Consider the following 20,317-nt stretch of genomic DNA (forward strand, 5'->3'; position numbering starts at 1 on the left):
TAACTCTGGTGCCAGCCCTGTAGGACAGGTTGTGATCTTTGTTTCATATTGGATGATCATGAGCACCAGAGAATTAAGTATCTTGCTAGGATCACATGCTGATGTGGCAGAACCAGTATTCTGGCCAGACCCATTCCAAAGCCCATTCTTTCCATACAATCACCAGTCTGTCTCAAGAACCACCCCCTCTCTGCCAGGCCTAAGTAAATAGATCTTAAGTGTTCTTACTACACACATGAAAATGGTAATTATGTGAGATGGTAGATATGTTAACTAGCACTATTGTGGTAATCATTTTGCAATATATATGTATAGGCATACCCCCAGGATACTGTGGGTTTTATTCCAGGACACCACAATAAAGCAAATATTGCAGTAAAGCTAGTCACATGAATTTTTTGGTTTCCCAATGCATATAAAAGTTAGTTTACACTATGCTGTAGTCTATTAGGTGTGCAATAGCATTACATCTAAAAATACAATGTACATACATGAATTAAAAATATTTATTTCTGAAAAATGCTGACCATCATCTGAACCTTCAGCAAGCCATAATCCTTTTACTGATGGAAGGTCTTATCTTCAATTTGTTTAGAAAAAAAACAAAAACCACACAATATCTAGGGAGCACACTAGAGTGAAGCACAATAAAATGAAGTATGCCTATATAGCATTTCCTTACACTGTACACCTTAAATTTACACAATATTATCCCTGGCTGGTGTGCCTTAGTTGATTGAGCGCCAGCATGTAAACCAAAGGTTTGATTCCCAGTCAGGGCGCATGCCTGGACTGTGGGCCAGGTCCCCAGTTGGGGGCACATGAGAAGCAACCACACATTGATGTTTCTTTCCCTCTCTTTCTTCCTCCCTTCCCCTCTAAAAATAAATAAATAAAATCTTTAAAAAAACACTTAAAAAATTTATACAATATTATATGTAAATTATATCTCAATAAATCTAGGGGAAAAGAACCTACAGGAATATTGGGAGTGCTACAATATTGCATTCTGTCACTAGCTTTTTCAGGTGTCTGCCCACAAAATGTGTGACTCATAGAATGAAGCCAGGACAGCAGCCTCTAGAAGGTAGGACAGGCGTTGGAGTTGGTCAGCTCTGAGCCTCTCCCTTCCCTCTCAGGTCTCAGTGCATACATGAGAAGGTCCCCAAGGCACCTACCGCTGGGGGCTGCCTCAGGTGGCCTGAGGGGCACTGCGAGGAGGCATGCTAGAGGTGCTAACCACTGTGTTTGTCCCAGTACGATTAATATCACCACTATTATTTCTCATTATTATTCCTAAAACAAGCTTCCTAATTCTAATTTTGCCTGTTGTGCCCTGGCATGACTGGGGTTGGTATCCTCTCTCTCCAGAAAACATCACATTGCAGGTTGCTCTTCCATGGAATTTACAATCAAAGTGGATATTTGAAGCATAGGAACTGTTGGCCTTGCTTCTGGCTCCTGTTGTCTGTTTGTGACAGCCCTCCCTGGAGGTCAGGCAGCAGGATAGCCTCACGTGACAAAAATGGATACCACTTCTGTCCCACTGGACTTGACTCTTTCCAGAGGACATTTACACACATGATTTGTATTTCCAGGATCCCTCTCTGAGATGTTCAGGCAGAGATCATGTCCCCATTTTATAGATGGACAAACCGATGCTCTCACATTACACAGCTTGCCCAAAGTCACATAGCCAGGGATCACTTACTACATGGTAGCCCTTGCCCTGCATGTCTGAGAGCTGATCCTGTTAGTCCTTAAGCACCTTCTGTTAAATGCTTTAGGTGTGTACATTTTTGTCCAGAGGGGAAAGATTCTTCTGTTGAGGCAGCACTGTCTGGAGCCAGGCTCCAGTGTGTAATCCCAGCACTGACATAGGTCAATTTCCAGCTGGCAGCATGTCGCTTCTCTGGTCCAGTATTCTCATCTGTGAAATGGGAAGGCTAGGAATAGTACATACCTCGGAAAGTTTTTGTGATGGTTCGGTGAGATAAGATTAGCTTAGACGATGTGTAATGTAATTGTTTATTGTTATTAAAGTGAAAAGGAAGGGCAGAAAGGGTGAAGTAGTAATCTAAGGAAAATCAGTCTCAGTTTACCACCTTATAAGACCCCGGAGTGCCAGAGCTGCTTTAGACTAAGCCCTGTGAGTCCCCACATAACCTGACATGGGACTCACTCCAACACTGTCCGTAAAGGTGCTCCACTCATTCTTATGTGAGCTGTCTACTCTTCTCTCAGCAACCCCTTCTTGGAGCAGGAGGAGATGACATGAGTCCTTGTTTCCCTGAGTCATCTGAGGAGGGGTCTTGACCTTTCTGAGTCACTTGAGCTTGAAAATGAGTGTTGAAATAGGTACTTTTCAGCTTTAACAGGCTACCTCTCTTTCACTGCCTCTCAGTACCTATGGAGTTATATTGATGCCCAGTAACAGAGCTAATTATTTTCTCCCAGAAAGACTGACATACTGATACCAGAGAGTGGGCATGTATAAACAGCAGGGTTCCTCATATTTTTATCCTGGCCCTTCAGGTGTGGTCACAATTCCTTATGTAGAAACAGCCCCTTTCAGTTTCCCACATGGCTTGGAGGCAGGCCTCAGGGGGGTCACCTGTGACACCACACTTTGCTTCTGGCAGGTTCACCCCAAACTTTGGGATCATACCTGTTATTGTTTTGTTTTCTAAAGCCTTTTGCTCCCTCAGTTTATTTTGTAATTAAGGCAGAAAAACTACCATTATTGGGCAAGGGGGTTGGGAGTACTGGCATGAGCCAAAATGAAGCAAGGAAATGTGGTTTAGGGAGCTGCAGACCAGAGATAGTGTAGCTAGTCTGGGGTGCAGTTCTAGAAAGACCACTAGGTGCCAGTCACACACCAGCGTTAGGACTAGTCCACAGTACTTTTCCACTTTGGGCTTCTGTAAAATCTCTCAATGGACTAGCCAGAGCTTTGTATCTGCCATCTCCTTCCATCCATCCCCCATTCCTCTAAGCTCCCTTGATCTTCTACAGATAGGTATATATGCCTCTCTCTCTTCCTCCCTTCTTCCCTTTCTCTCTCTCTTCTTATCTTTAGTGACCTTAAAAACCTGCCAAAAATACCTCCAAAGCCTCCCACCTTTTTAGCTACAGTGCTGTGTTTTTACTATTCTCCTAAGCAAATATTTACATGGGAATAAATCCATTTTCAGAGTAGGTGTTAGGGAAACTTGTTTCTCTTCAGTTATTCTGAGAGTATGTTCAATAAAAGAAATGGAAAATGAGGGGAAAGGAGTTATTTTAAAAAAATAATAGATAACAGCTATATTTAAAAATATTTCCATTTAAAATTACAGGTTAGTAACTTGTAATGAAATAAAAATATCACTTAAGATTAATGAGTTCCATTATGAAGTCATTTTCTATTGTTAGAGAATTTTCTGTAAGCAGAATGTCTTGTTGCAAACTGCTGAGGACAGGAGGGAGAAAGGATAGGTAGGGAATCACAGTTGACATCTATCATTATTAAGGTACAGGTTGTATAAAAGCAGAAGCCCATCTTAAATATTAATAATCTGTTCTGATATTTCAAAGAAATTTAAAAAATGAATTTCCATGTATCATCTAAAATGGTTTCTGCTTCTGCTTCAGTGCTCTCTCAGCTACGTGGACATTTTGAGAAGCTGTTCGGAGTGTCCGTGCAGACTTGCTTCATCTGTGCACTTTCTTAGCTGAGATAATGGTGCTCTGAGCCCCACTGCTAGGGTTAACCTGTATGCTGCAGAAGAACAACAGATGGAAATTCTGGTTTGCAGCCACTGCAGAAAAATAAAAACATGTTCCAAAGGGAAAAGGATCTTGTATTTCTGTGTTTGAACCTTTGATCTGCATTCACATCTGAAGGGAAGGCTAGACCTTTTGGTGGAGACACATGGCTTTGCATCTGTGAAAACACAGCTGTATATAGCAAAACAAAACTAGTGGAAAATACAATGGTTTTGCTGTGTCAGACTAGCTGCTAATGCTCAAATTCTATACAAATATTGCCTTTAATAGCTCTAACAGAAATCCTTCTTGACTTTCTATGTAATTGTTTAGTGATGCTTTATGCTTTTAAAGTCAGATTTGGAGCTTTTTAGTAGTTAAGGCACATGGGTTTCTTTCTCTCCTCTTTTCTTTTAAAAGGGCTGTAAAATAAATAGCTTGTATTTAGATCATAATGACATTATCTAAATTCCGATCTAATTGGGGGTGATGGAAAAAAATCAAACCCTTTAAAAAATAAAAAAGACACAATTCTAACTTGATCCCTGATCCTAAAAATCTTTTATTTTTAAAGATAATATTGCATGGGCTTTGTGCTACAAGTTACATTCTGAAAGGCCTCTCAAGCACTCTAGAAACTTAGTTGCTTTGTTTTGAGCAATTAAAATTTATTATGGAGTGAATTAGCAGCTAGGTTTTCCTTCATCTTCAGCTAGTTTCTTTGTCAGTGTTTCCCAGTAACATAAACCAAATTTGTTTCATTAGGAGGCGTTTGCCTTGAACCTCCATGTTTCCTCTCAGTCCCAGACAGAGTCCGAGTCTGTTAGTCTGCCTTATCCTGCCCAGTGTGGTTGGTTTCCTACTATTGAATAGACAACCTTTTCCGTCCCTCCCCTTTCCGTTGAAGAGCTGGCCCCTCTCGTCCCTCCCTACTCCCTTCCACAGGAATGGGGTGCCCAGAGGTGATGGACAAAAGATGAGGATAAGTTTGATGTGCCAGCAGAAAGCCACTTGTGTGCCCCACTCTGCAAAAGTGTCCCTTACATTTTTCTGAAAGGGGCCAAGCAAAGGAAAAGCGATTGCGCTGTCACCACCCTCTCCACCCTCTCTAACACCAACAGCTTCATCAGCAAGCCGTTAGTGGAGGGGGTGAACGATGAGTTTCTTTAAGAGGGATAATTTTATTTTTATTTAAAAATATTTTTTACTTACTGATTTTAGAGAGGAGGGAGGGAGAGAGGAGAAACACTGATAATGTTGTTTCACTTATTTGTGGATTTGTTGGTTGCTTCTTGTATGTGCTCTTACTGGGGTATCGAACTTTGGTGCGTTGGGACAATGCTCTAACCAACTTAGCTACTCAGCCAGGGTGGGATTAATTTTATTTTTATCAATAATAATAACAACCTTTAGTGTTAATCATACTGCTGGAAAGAGCCAGAGCTAGATGACAAGTCCTTCCTTGCACTGAGAATGCTTCCCTTTGAAGTGCTGGGTCCCTCCTCACCCTTCCAGGAGGGAAGAGGGAGAAAGAAAACAAGTGTGAAGATCTGAAGCCACTGAGGAATGCTGAATTGATGTCTTTTCTCGGCATCCGTGCCCCTCTCTCGGTCCTCCCCTCCTTTCAACTCCCTGCCCTTTGAAACTCTGGGGATGGGGTGGTCAGGCCTTCCTGCCTGGCCCTCTTGTAACCATAGGCTGGCCGAGTCTCTGACGGCACAGGCAGTGGGGTGGTGGCAGTGTAGAGAAGGAAGGAGAGGGAGAAGAAGCTCGAGGAAGGTGGTTGAGCATTGTGCAGATCCTCTGTAGGCTGTAGCTGAAGGTTTATCCATTGTGATGACAGAAAAACCAACCAAGAACAACAACAACAAAAAACCCCAGAACAAACAAAGAAAACCCTCCCCCAACCCCAAACTCTCCTTCACAGCTGTATTTTGTTCCTGGGACTGTTGGTGTCACTAAAGCCTTTTTTTTTTTTTTTTTTTCAGTTCTAGAAGATACTGTCAATGGCTTGTCAAGCCTTTAATTTTTCAGGCAGAACAGATCAAGCCTGCCTTTCATAAGGCTGTTTCCTGATTTAGTATTCAAAAGTAAAGAATTCTACCTTCTCCTCATGCTTTACATAATTAAAGAAGGTTGTTTTTTTCCCCAGTGGCAAAGAACTAATCAGATATCATATTTTTTGAAGAAAAAGGTCTAACTTTATATAATATCTGTTCTTAAGCTCTTTCCTAAATGTAACCAGTGTTTACCTTTTGCTGGTACTTAGTCATATACCACTCACCCTGCATTTTCATTTCTGACGGGTGGTGTTAGTGTCCCCCCACCAGCTTATTCCCTTCGGTTTAAATATGTATAGGTCTGTTCTAACAAACTGACAGTGCAATTAAAAACCAAACTCTGCAATCGTTGACTGTCCTAATTTGTCTATTATTCTTGGTTTTATTTTACATAGGAGCATTCTAAAGTTTACTTATGTGGACTTTCACTTGTTTCCATCTGCTAAGTTTAATAGCAAATTGCAACCCTCACAACTACTTCAAGACCTTTTGTGTTCTTATCTGTGCATTTCAATACCTTCTGGGAAGTACCTTCAGTTTTACTACATATGCAAAAAGCGCCGCTTGAATTTTTTGACACCCCCCCCCCAACCCCATCTTCTTCATTTGTTGATGGAGTCCTGTTTTCTATTGTCTTTCCAGTTGCTAATGTTGGCAAAAGTCATTTGTTTAACGATACCTGCCTGGGATAGATACTATGCCTCATTCTTTATTGGAACGAAATTCGAAAATATCCTTAAGTGTTAAAAAATTAATGCATGCTGCTGAAACTGTTACATATTTGTGTAGTTTTATTTTTCCTTCATAAGATGGATAATATTTTAAAGGTACTAGGTAGTAATAGTCACCAGAAGCCCATTAAAACCTCCAGGATTCTATCAAAAACCAGTTTGGCAGCATAAATAATTGATATCTGGAAATAAAGCAGCCACTCTGCGTGCAGGGTCCTGTGGTACACAACCAGCAGCGTCAGCAGTCCCCGTACTTCCATGAACCAGGGATGGTTCCTGGGCATCTTGTCGCCTGGGTTTTCAAAACTTGATAATAAGGCCACATGCAAACAGATTTTTTAAAAAATCTCCTTTGTCAGTAGATAAGAGGAATAGTTGACATTATTTTCAGGTGTTTGATTTCTTAGAGAAAAGAAAAAAATACCCGGACTCCTCATGAGTTAGGTGTGAACGGAATAAATTGAGGCACTGTCCCAACCTATCTAGCTTTTTAAAAATGATGTGATTACAAAAGGACATCTGAGAACAAATTTATGAAGTTGTTATGGCAACTGAAACACTTGGATTGAAATGTGTGTATCTGGAACATGAAAGGTTGTAGGAAGCCGAGAAATAAGCATGGCATTGTATTTGGGAAAGGCAGTTGAACAGTGGTAGCCAAATATTATTCCTCTGTCGGACATCATTCAGAGTTACTGCCTTGATTTCCACTTTTTAAACCGTGTGGTGATTGATGCTTTCCCAGACAGTGTCACCCAAAGTCACCATGCCTTGTACCAGTGTTTGCTCATTGATCATTTGACCTGTTGAGAATACACTATTCTGTGTTGTGTTCAATGCAGAGACTGCATTTAGAGTTGCCTCAGTGTTTGTTTCTGTGTTCTCATATTAATGTCCGTGTTTGTGAATAGTCTCTATGGTCTCTATCTCCCCCAACCCAAGACCACCAACAAATGGCAGCACTCAAAGGAGTCAATATTTAAATATTCCCTAAGATTCTCTGCTTTTTTCTAAAAACTGTTGATCCCATCTGCATAACTTGTTCTTCTCTTAATTTCTCATGCTTTTTAATTTTCATCTCTAGTACTGGCAATGCTTTTAAAAATTAACACCTACAAATTGGTATTACATTGTGATGGAAATCAAAACTTTAAGCTTCATTCAGAATGCTTCAATTTTTTTCAGGCATTCGATTTCAGATCTATATGTAATGCCCAGAAAATTGCTTTTAAAATATTATTACAGATTCCTTGCAATATATTTGGAATTTTTCTCTAAGTGAAAAGATAGTTTGTCCTTTATAAGATTACAAAGGGTCTTAATATCTGAGAGGGAGGGATAGTTATTTTTTATGAACCATGGGTATGGACTTGGGGGGGGGGGGATTGCTGGGGGAGGGAGATGCTGGGTGGAGGGGAGTAAAGGGGAGAAAATTGGAACTATTGTAACAATATAATCAATAAAGAAAAGCTGGAGAAAAAACAAAGAGAGTTAAATGTCAATTATAGTGATTTTAGTAGATTATCCCATAAAAAAATATGCTATTTTAATTGAAAAAAGTTTGATGATGAAAAATACATTTACATCAAAAAAACTCCTATGAAATTTCTTCCTTACAAACATTGATTGTTGAGCCTTGATTACTGATTACTTGGTCTCCTTGATTTTAAGCATAATACTTTTTACTTTGAATAGTCTTAATTTCTAAAATTAAGCTAAGTGAAGCAAAAGAGAAAGAAAAAGTAAATAATTTTTAGAAAATTTTATTTTTCTTAAGTCATGAATTGTAACTTTTACTGAAATTACTCAACTTTTAATTGGACAATTGCACGTGATGGTATAATATAATAACTGCCCTTGCGTAATTGGAGTGTTTTCCTAATCTTTAAAGACTAAGATCAAAACATTTTTCTATTCTGTTGAAAAATTAACTGCTGTTAATCTGTCAGACTAATTATTCATTTTAAGTATTTGATTAAGACTATACATTTGTGTTTTAAAATCCCTTTTTTCATATGCACATGAGAGTGATCCTGTTTTGATATAACTCTCATTGAAAATACATAGATAAAAAATTTGGAGTCTGCACGTATCTTACAGTAATAAATTCCCGTTTTCCTTCCTCTTTCCATTTTAAGGATTATTTTTAAAAAGTATGATTTTGATGCTTCCAAAGTGGATACTATTTTATTTCCGGTGAATCATTTAATAGTTTGTTGATATTTTCGAGGTCTCTAAACAAAGTCTGATGTGTTAACAGTCTTATTAACGATGTTAAAATAGAATTAACAGCTTGTGGATGCCTCCAGAGCACAATAGCCTGTCAACTTCTCCTGCCCCTTTATAAATTGTACCCCTGCTGACTTCCTTTTGTTTCATGCCCAATCAGCAAACTAAACTTTTGTGGAGGGAGAAGGCAGTTCAAGTGTTTCTGCTGCAGCTGAAGGGAGGAGCTAATGTGAAATTTACTGGGAGACCAATCATGCTGGAGGGAAAAATGACCTCAAATTGGGAAGAAGGACTTTGTTGACCTACTTGATTCCCTGACCTTTCCTTGCTATTCTGTTGCTGTAAAGAGGTTATTCTTGTTGTTCTGTATTTTATGATCCTTTTATTAAAGCCACAGAAGTTTTAGAAATTTGGGATTATTTAAGATCCATCTCAGCATAGATTTCATTGTGCTTTGTGACCTAATTTGACTAGATGTTAACACTCAAAATCATTTTCTAAAAATTTGACACAGCAAGTAATATTTTTTGTTTGGTTTTTAAAGGGAAATAGAATTTCATGAATTATCTTGAGCCAAAATTAATTCTAAATCTTTTGTAGTGCCTTTTCCCCCATAGTTACTTTTATGGAGAAAAAATCAGTTTAGCTACTGATGTTAGACCATTGGCCTTATTTTGTTGAATTTATGCTTTGAAAAAATAGATTTGTATCTTCCAAGTCTCTAAAATATTGCCTTTGCCAGGCAATGGTCATAATGAGTTGAAAATAAAGATTATTAGGGGTTTTTTTTTTTTTTTCATTAGTTTTGCTAATTTGACAAATTGTCATATTTAGAAGTACAGATTTTAGGGGCTAACCTGACAAATGAGTGATACCACAATAACCTTTGCCACCATCTGATTTAATAACTCATAAAGTATATCACATTTATAAAATACTTTCCAATTCTTATTGAGTGTTACCCAGTTTTAGTAAGGGATGAGACATTATTGAGAATTAAGTGTTTTTTAAATTGCACAAGCACTTCCCTTCTCATTTATTGGTGTTTTCTCTTGTAATGTGTTTTTTTTTGTTTGTTTGTTTATATTTACTTTTCAATGGGCCACTGTTCAGTGGCTCAAAATAGTGCTGAAATGCAAGATGTTCACTGTTGGTACAAAGAAAAACATCTCACCCTGGTTGCAAGGCTCTGGGCATTTTCTTTAACCAAGTATGAATGAAATTACTCAAATGCTTCCAGACACAGGGAATGAGGTACAGTTAAATGAGCTATGGTTTTAAAATATGAAAACAAGGCAATGTGAGCTTATCACTTGCCTTAGTTCATGTTATGCTACTTAGGTAAGCCCCAGGGGGAATATTTTCTTATTCTTTATAAACCCTAGATATATGCACCTATTGATTGAGCAGTGTATGAAACTGGAGCAAGCAGGGCCTCATTCGATACTACCCCCACGCACCTGTGTAAATAATAGCATGTTCCGGTTGGCATCTTTTGAATGTGCACTGCTTAATTTGGGTCATTGTACCTGGCCATGGAAGAATGTCTCTGCAGTAGTTTTCCCACAACTGTAACTGATGGTCATTTTTACTCAAAGTAGTCATTGCTGCCCACCCCTGTCCCATGACTTAGTGTGTCCTCACCTTCCACTGTGGATCAGCAAAACCATCTTGTCACCCAGTGTAACTGACCTCTTTTTTTGTATGCTTGATGAATGAGTACTCCAGGCCTTGATGTAGGGGGTATGCCTATGGATGTGGGCACAATGCTGTCATGGGACCAGACATCAGCACTGGGGCCACCTGATGGAAATATCCAGTTTATGTCTATGTGACTTGGGAATGCCAAGAAAGCCAAAAGGATTAACAATAAATAAAAAACACTTGTCACTTTTGTGCAGAAGCCAGCTGGCATCTCACAGGGACTACCTGAGCTGTTACATCGTCACCTAAGCTGGGTTCCTATGGATCCTGTTGGTTACTGTTATTCCAGGACCATCTGCAGGTTTGCATGCCATAGGGGAGGGGAAGAATAAACTGGGAGCCCAGTGCTATGACCCAGTTCTTTGTTGATGATGCAGGGAGAGGTAATACTGCAAATTTAATGAAATCTTAATAATCAGTACAATTTTTCTCGTTACTTCGTGATTACCATTTATCTTCCAAAAGTTCTTTTTCTCTTTTTGCAATTGATTTCATAAACTTGAAGAAAAGGGGAAAAAATCAGGGATCCCAGCATTTGCCTTAGTCAGTGACCTAAGTGAGTTAGAACTCTTGACCACTGACATTTACCAAGATAATCAGGGTCACAGATATAGATCTGAATTGGCTCTGTGATCAGTCCCTTTGCATAAAAGTTTTCATGCGTTCTTGGAATTCTGAATTGGTCACAGCAATGTTTAGGCACATAGAGGATTAAAATAAAGTTTCTCACAATTTAACTTTTTACTTCTGCATTTTAAAATTTGCCAAATGTAGAAATAATTTTTTTCTTAAACTTTTTAATTCCCTGAAGTGGATACTTTAAAGCCAATTGTGAAATGCTGCTTTAGAAAAAATCCATATAAACATGCTTCTTTATGTAATCATAAGGGGGATTTAGAGAAAGGATTTTTTTATTTTTCAGTAGTTTTTTTCATAAGAATATGAGATTATTGTTATTATAATTACTAATGAAACCTTATTTTGCAAAGCACTTTATAATTTTTAGTGTACTTTTACAAACATTATTAAATGTGATCCTTGAAAGAGTTCTATAGGACAATATCATTATCCTGGTTTTATGAATGAAGAAACAATAAATGCCTATAGTCATAAAATGCCACATAATGCCAACTTGTATTTCCAGATAATTCTATATTTTGGGAAATATATTTGGTGCTTAAAATGGCTAGAAAACACAAGTCTACGACTGAAGTTATTTTGTTTCCACATATAGGTGAAAAAGATGACAAAAAATAAGAATGAAATCATGTGATAATGCACAATCCCCCTTTATTGCACAGTTACATTAATTTTGGCTTTATGATTGCTACATTTTCCTGTGTTTCATGTAAAAATTCTCTAATATGCTACATAATTATAGCATATTACAATAAAAAATTTATCTCATATTTTTAAAGATAGAAATTACAATCACAATATCATAGCAGAAGAATACTTTCCAATTAAAGGGTAATCTGGTTTGTAGTTCAAAGTATGCTTTTTTTCTTATGAAATCTCAAAATAAACAAACTATATTTACTCCTAAAAATAATTTTTTCCTTCCGTTTGTTAAAGGCTAGTTAGCCAGAGTATTTGTTCTGGGGCAATTTACTGCTACAGTTTAGAAACACAACTATATTATTGAGCACAGGGAAATGTGATTAGTGTTTCTGAGAATTATTATAGCACAGCAAGACAGAGAAGCAGTCCAAGTACTAAAGATTAGAAAAAATTTATAAAAACTAGGAAAAGACTTTACTTGTTAAAAAAAAGAGAATACATGTTTCTTGAGAATAAAATTCTCTAAGTTATATTCTTGACTACATGTCAGTATAATATTTCCATATTACTATATTAAAATATTTTGGTTGAGGGAAGCAGCGGAGAACTAAAATAAGGAGCAGGAAAAAAATTTTTTCCTATTTTACGAGATCCAAAATCTTATCAATGTAGTTTTTAGTGGAAAAAAAAATATTAAAGTAAGCTTTCATATGATAACCCTAAGAAAAGTCTCCATATATGGTCCCAAAGATTTTAGAAATAAATAAAACTCTGGGGCAATAATCATTTTATGAAAAGAAAGTGTATTTATAATCTCACTAGGGCAACTCTTGGAATCAAATCAAGCTTCATCTCTATCTTTAATTGTGATAAGCATACATCTTACATTCTAGAAGATTAGAGGAGGAAAAAACTATTAGTATTATATGTCCAGAGTTTTCTTGAAACAACTCTAACATCAAAATGGCCAAACTATTTGACTGATTCATGTTAGATAAAACAGATGGGATTCCCAGATCGTGCACCATTCAGCCGTTTGATGGAATTCGCGCCACCCTGACCAGCGATCCCAGATGGCGTTTAAATCTGTCATTCTTTAACGACCCTACTGTTTTTTAAAAATATTTTTATATTTGAGCCCATTTGGTTAATCTGAGAGGTTAATCATTTCCAAGGTATGTCTGGGAGGGATTTACTGTGATCTTCATTTGGAGGAGCTGAGGATGAGAAGAATGAAGAGATCTCCTAAATACAGGGCTACCTGCTAGAAGCAATGTAAGGCAGGAGACCTGGTCAGTCTTGGGCTTTGGAACATTTTCTAGGCAGCAAGGCTGAGAAGGCTGGAGAGTAGTAGCAATGAGGGTTAAGGGAAGAGAGGATGGACATTTGGGAAGGGTCTGGGGCGGGTGGAGATAAATAGATTTCTCTGAGGAAACTGATGCATTGCCAAGCTTAAACCCCAGCAAGGGCCTGAGTGCTGACTGACTGCATGCACCAGGGTGGCTTTGAGCAGCCTTACCCTCACCACATCGGGATGACCGCAGAGATTGAGTCCAACATGATAAGACTCTGAGATAGTTCTAGAAAGAATCTGTTCTGTGCCAGAACTTTCACACACTTCACAGGATTCTTCCATGAGGGTTTTTTTTTCTTAAATTATTATTTTAAGTCATTCTATTGAAATGCTTCAGTGATTTGGGGCATGAGATACTGGCCAGCTCCTTCTTTCAAAGTCTCTAACCTTGGATACATTTTCAGAGTGTCTGTCTTGGAATTGCTTTTTGTTCGTGCTGGGACAGGAAAGGAAAAAAAAATGGATTTTTTTTTTTTGTTGTTATGCAGACTTGGTTTTGTTTTTGTTTTGTTTGTGCCTTTGAATCAGATGTAGCAAGCATCAGAATGTGGTACAGAATTTTTACCATTAATGTGAAAATTTCCATTGACCCAAAAAGCCACCTACACTAAAATGCCTTGCTGACTTTAAGGATGTCCTTGGTGATATTTGGGCTGCTCAGGGTTAGTTTTCCTATTTGATGCTGCCTACTCTTGGGGGTCTAATGGAAAGCATGCTGATGTGTCTTACCCTTCCATGTGGCAGAGCACATGGAGATGTCATCCCAACGTCCTGTGCCCCACTTAAGTGCCTGCACATGGAAGATATGAAAATTCTGCTTTGGGGAGATCCCAACCTACATTAGAAGGCCTTCATGTAGGCCCAAAAGTGAACAGAGAAGTAGTTTGTATTGGGAGGTTCTTTTAGAAGTTTTAGAGTTCTAGGGGTCTCCAAGACCCAGGGTTTGTCAGGAATCACTGCTCTACCAGAATATGGTGGGAGCTGGCACTTGTAACTAACTCCCCGCAAGGGATAAAGCTAGGTAAATTCTGAACAGAGTGGAAGAATATAATGACACATAATGTTTTCATTTTAAATCTACTGTAAACATGCACCTCTCTTCCCTTCCTTCCTTTCTCTCTCTCTCTCTCTCACTCTCTCTCTCTCTCTCTCTCTCTCTCTCTCTCTCTCACTCTCTCACACACACACACACACACATGTGCAGCCAGAATATGGAAAGGATTGCAGTATAGTCCTGGTTAAAGGACATTGCTTTTTATAGATATTAAACTGCCACATTGCATTTGCATCTAATTCTGTTGGATGGGTTTAGGATTTAATGATAAGCAGTTAGACACAGTGTTGTGTGTTGTGTTTTGGACTCAATTTCCTAGGTAGCCTTTGGGTGTATGCATAGTAAAATTTAACATTTTAGTAGAAGCAACAAATGTTCATGTTAAAAATTATGAAGTCATATAATGTGTTTGGTATTATCTAAAAAACTAATTTCTTACCTTTCTGACAAGAGAAGCTATTTCTAATAGTCAAATGTTCTCTCTTAAACCACCAACTCACTCCATATTCACCTCATTTTCTCTAAAGACTAAAATCTCCCTAGTATTCTAGTTGGCAAATGGTCTGTTTCTGAACAAAAGGATACATGTATTTGAAGAATTATGTGGCCACCCGAGAACTGAGGCTTTGTCCAACATTTTTTATTAATGCTTCCCAAATAATTAAGTATGAAAAGATTAAGAGCAAAGAATAAAACTTCACTGTTAATGAACTATTGGCATTTGAACTAGACCAGCGGTCTTTAACCTTTTTGGCACCAGGTACTGGTTTCATGGAAGACAGTTTTTCAGTGGACCATGGTGGGGCAGTATTTTGGGATGTTTCAAGTGTATTACATTCAAGCTCCCCTCCTGTTGTGTGGCCTGGTTCCTAACAGGCCTGGACTGGTACCAGTCCATGGCCCAGAGGTTGGGGACCCCTGGAATAGACGAATGTGTTTTGGTGGGTAGAAGAAAAAGGAAAACTAACACTGTCTATTGCCTGTCTCTAAACTCCCTCGCTGAGCACTATGCAGTCCTAGTAACCCTAGCTGGGATTTAGGCTCCTTGGTTCCAAAATTGAGGGTTTTCCTGGCCAGGTTCAAGGTGCTGGAACCAATCCAGGAAATAGGATTAAAGGATAAAACCAAAGCCAAACCCAAAGGCCATGGTACAATCAGTGGAATCAAGGTGTAAATCTCTATGAAGAGTTGGAGAGACCAAAGCCCAGTTCAAAGCAACTAAGTAGCTGAACAAGCTGGGTGAGAGCAAAAGGCAGGAAGCAGAGCCCCAAGACAAGTCCTCAGTTGCCAGGCAGAATCACCAGTGCTTTTATAAGGTCTCAGCTTTGAACAAGGAGTGAGGTATTAAGGCCCCCCAAATACTGTGATGAACATGTGGGTTGTTCTCTCTTCTTTGAGAGCTTTCTGTAGCCATTTGCAAAAATTCCATAGTAACTTTTGACTCAGGGGTAAGCATTATAAGCCTTAAAAATGTTGGGTATCTCCAGAAACCCCAGTTTTCCAAATAGGAAATGTAAAGTTTGGTGGGGATTTTAAATTAGTTTCATTTTCTTTACCTCCAAAAGATTTCGTAGTTCAATTGCATGGATATTATAACATTTCTTTTCATTCCCCATAAAGATCCCTATTTATAGCTTTTCAGAGCTGTTATAATCACAATAGAAAAGAAATTCTACACCCCACACAGTACACATCTCGGAATTAGGGACAGTGTTCTTGGAACTACAGGACAACTTGGTGTTAGTCAATCTGTTAGGTTTCATTATAGGCATATTTTTCTCATTCTATTATTTAATGTTAGTGAAAGGTCTGTTAGAAATTTCTATCTCTATAAAGGCTTTAAAACCTCTCACTATCCAAATTATTTTACGTGGAATTTACCATGGTAGTTTATCATTTCCTGAGGCATAACTTGTCTGCAATTTCTAGACAGATGCTCTAAAAACAGGCACCCATCCACTCCATCCTTAATGGGACCCTATCTGCGCTTTCTTTCAACTATTCAAATAAAACACAAGGAACATTTTACATATTTGAAAATATCCCCCATTACTGACTTTCTGGAATTGTACAGTTTGTTTTTGGCCAAACAAGAACAACAGCAAAAAAATTCCTATTAATTGCAAAATTAACCCACTGATTCATCTAGACTATGGTCCTTTTCTGGTTGTATTTTCGTTTTGGTTGTTGTTGTGTTGCTCTTTGGTGGGACCTTCCCTCCCACCACGTCTTGAATTATTTTGTGGAGGTGTCTCCATTGTGTGTTTGTACTTTAAGTTCGTTCAGCAATGGGAGCAAGCAGACCAGGCTGCTACTTACTCTGCTGCCATCTTTCCCTCCTAGACTGTGGTCTCTTTCTAACATTCAATCCTACAATCCACCCATTCCACTCACTCAGGATGCTGGACAATAAAAGCCTCAATACTTTCAGTGCTTTTCACCTTGTTCATTTTTCACATTCTTGGAAGAATGGACTAAGAGATCTATTCTTTAAACAACAAGCCAGAAAATCAGATCATATCAGTTCTCTGCTTATAATCTTTCCCATTGAACTTAGAATGAAATGTACTCTTTTCACCATGACCTGCAAGGCCTTGCATTTCTGGCTCCAGCTGACTGCTCTTTTCTTTATCTTATCCCACTCACTCTCTTGCTCAGTCTTTTTAAGCCACACTGGTCTCCTTTGAGCACCTCAAATATGTGGCAAGCTATTTCCTACCTCAGGATCTTTGCACTAACTGGTTGCTCCACCTGTTTCTGGCTCCTTTTCATCCAGAGGTCCTAAAAGCCCTCCCTATCATTCTATTTTTAGTATTCTTCCTTTTCCTGCCCCATAAGTATTTATCACAGCATCCTGCTTTTTTCCTTCATAGCACTGATCACAAATGTAAAATGTTTTTATTGATTCATTTGATTTCTCATATAATGTTTGTCTTTCCCACTGCAACATAGAGTCTTGGAGACCAGGGATTATGTCTGTCTTGTTCTTTTGGAGTATCCCTAGAGTTATCAGAGGACCCAGCACATAGGAGGTACTCAGTAAATAGTTATTAAATAAATGAATAAATGAAATGGCTTCCTGTGCTCCATGCTGCCTTAGGTGTTAATCCCTGTGCTGCATCTAGCTCTATAGTACCTACCTCGCCCTGGGCAACAGGGAACTATATGCAGGAGCAATTCTCAGAGCTTGTGTTCCACTGTTGCTGGGACTCGAGATAGTCCAGGAAAAACTATTTTTTGAGGTATGTGTTTAATGTCCATTAAAGGAAACTGCAATTAGTGCTTCAAATCCAGAATTTTCTGCAGAATATTGCGAAGTCAAGGCTAACACATCTATTTTATTTTTTAAAATATTTTATTTATTTATTTTTAGAGAGAGGAGAAGGGAGGGAGAAAGAAAGGGAGAGAAACATCAATGTATGAGAGATACATTGACTGGTTGCCTCTTGCACGCCCCCAGCTGGGGACCCAGCCCACAACCCTGACATGTGCCCTGACTGGGAATCAAACTGGAGACCTTATGGTTCGTAGGCCAGCACTCAATCCACTGAGCCACACCAGCCAGGGCTACATGTCTATTTTACAAAGTGAGTTGATTGAAATAAAAAGTTAGACACTAGCACAAGTAGTATATGGATATGATAGGTATTGCCAAGTGTGGCAAGCCTGGATGAATAGGAGATGTAGTAGAAGACAGGCAGGAGCCAGGTTCTGCAGAACTTTGGCCTTCCAGGCTGAGGAGATGGAACCAAGTATCAGGGAGCCTTTGAGATATTTCCATTGGGGAGGGACATGATTGCATTTAAGGAAGGTAAATCCATAGCAGTGGGCAAGATAAAATATAAGGACTTGGTGGAGGCCAAGGAGTGACTGGAAGCAGAAACACTAAAATTAGGAAATTACTGTAGAAGTCCTATTAGGAGATGACGGGGACCCAAACTTCTAGGTAGAATCAATGTGTAAGAGACTCCCCTCTTGCCTGGATTAATTTTTTTCTCTATTTGCACACCCCACCCATACACCCCACCACCACACACACACTCCTAACCTCACCTTCTTTCCATCGTTAGTTCATGCCCTTGGTCATTTTACTGCTCTTTGGAAGGCTCCCCCACAAGGCTGCAGCATAACGGCGGAGGACTGTGCCTTACTGTATTCTTATTTTCAGTCTCTAATAGACTAGATGGCACATAGTAGTTGCTCAGTGAATACTTTTAAATAAATAAATCAAAACTGAAAGCAACTTACTATTCAAACTTTTTGTAATTTATACTATGACCTTGGAATGGTTAATGCAAATTTCTTCACTTTCTGGTTTTAATTTGGAGTCAGGAGAGCATAAAGGTTAAGAGGTTAGAATCTTGTCACCATATTTGTTGTCCTGTGACCCAGGCAAGTTATTTGGTTTTCCTGAGTCTCATTTCTCTCACTTTAGAAATGAAGATAACGTTATAATGATCAAATGAGATAAGACCAAGTATCTAAACTTCTAAGATCATTCTCTGGCACAAAGGTAGAGCTTTGGATACAAAGTTTATTGATAATAAGAGATATACTGGTACTTGAGATGATAAGCATCATTGTTTAATTAAGTACTTCACAGTCTATGGGGTTACTCATCTTTTAAAATGAGTATAAAATGAGACTTCTGGACAACCATTACAAATTTACCTGAGAGTGTATTATGAAGATTATATTGAATACATTAAGAGCTTTATAATGGGGTAGTGCACAACTCGAAAATGTTCATGTGTGGGCCAGTTTTACCAGCACAGATTGCAGTAGTTCCTGAATAGCATGGGCCAGTTCCAGTTCTCCTCTTGACCTAGTACTGGGACATGACATGGATTTTTTGTAATTAAAAAAAAAAAAAAAAGAAAGAAAAAAGATGCTTTGGTGCAAGCCAGGCTGAAAGTCCAGAGGTATAAATCATAATCACTAATGTTTTTATTTTTAATTTTAACTCCAAGCACCAGGTGTGCTAGCTACAGTTGTGAACATAGGATGGTGAGATGCTTCTTGTTGGAGTTGTTACCTCTGAAGCAGATGCTGCTGGCTTCCTGGGTTATGCTTGAGTGTTACATCTGTCTCATTGTCTTTTAGACCACAATATAGCTTTAATATAGAGTTATATTATTATTTGATGTTAGCTATTATTAATATCATTAGTATTAATAACTGTTATTATTAGCCCCTTATCAAGAAAAAACAAATACACTTTAGATCTATTTCTTTGGGAACTTCTTTAGACATAATCAGAAAATACCATAATAGTTTTTTAATTTGACTTAGGCCCTGGCTGGAGTGTTGTTCCAGACACCAAAAGAGGTTGCAGGTTTGATTCCCAGTCACGACACATACATAGGTTGCAGGTTTGATCTCTGGTTGGGGCATTTAGAGCAGGCAACCCATTGATCTTGCTCTCTCACATTGGTTTTCTCTCTCTCATCTACCTTCCCTTCCTCCCCCTCCCTCCCTTCCCCTTTCTCTAAAAATTAATAAACATATCCTTGGGTGAGGATTAAATTTTTTTTACTTTGGATATAGCAGTGCTTCTACAGTCTTATTGGAAATTTTCATATAACATATCTAAAATAGCACATTGTGAATAAGATCAATACATTTTCATTTCTAAACCCAGCCATGCATTGTGCTGATAAGATCAATATTATATGCAAGTTATTAACTTTACTCCTTTTGTAGCATAGACTATTTTCAGACCCTCTTCTATTTATTTTTAAAAATTTTTAAAATATTTTATTTATTTATTTTCAGAGAGAGGGGAGGGAGGGAGAAAGAGAGGGAGAGAAACATTGATGTGTGAGAGAAACATCAATTGGTTGCCTCTTGCGTGCCCTCAGCTGGGGACCTGGCCCACAACCCAGGCATGTGCCCTGACTGGAATTGAACCAGTGACCTTTTGGTTTGCAGGCCATCACTCAATCCCTGAGGCACACCAGCCAGGGTGACCCTATTCTATTTAAAGACAATTTCCACATGTCATTGCAGAGAGGAGCACCACCACAGAACTCTGAACATCTTGAAGATCACATGAGTCTGATAGACAGTTCTATAATCTTCTACTTCCTGTCTGCTCCAAATGTTGGTACTTAAGCCCTTGGAAAATGTAGAGCACATTATCCTTTTTCCCCTGCAA

The 20,317-nt window shown here is 38.5% G+C and overlaps 1 protein-coding gene across 8 annotated transcripts in view; it reads left to right on the plus strand.

The window, feature by feature from the left end:
• Nucleotides 1–20,317, plus strand: part of CLYBL (citramalyl-CoA lyase) — a 337,517-nt gene that overhangs the window by 56,064 nt on the left and 261,136 nt on the right. The window lies entirely within an intron of this gene.

The sequence above is a fragment of the Furipterus horrens genome, unplaced genomic scaffold (genome assembly GCF_987537825.1).
Source record: "Furipterus horrens unplaced genomic scaffold, mFurHor1.1.pri manual_scaffold_12, whole genome shotgun sequence".
In the NCBI taxonomy this organism is placed as follows: Eukaryota; Metazoa; Chordata; class Mammalia; order Chiroptera; family Furipteridae; genus Furipterus; species Furipterus horrens.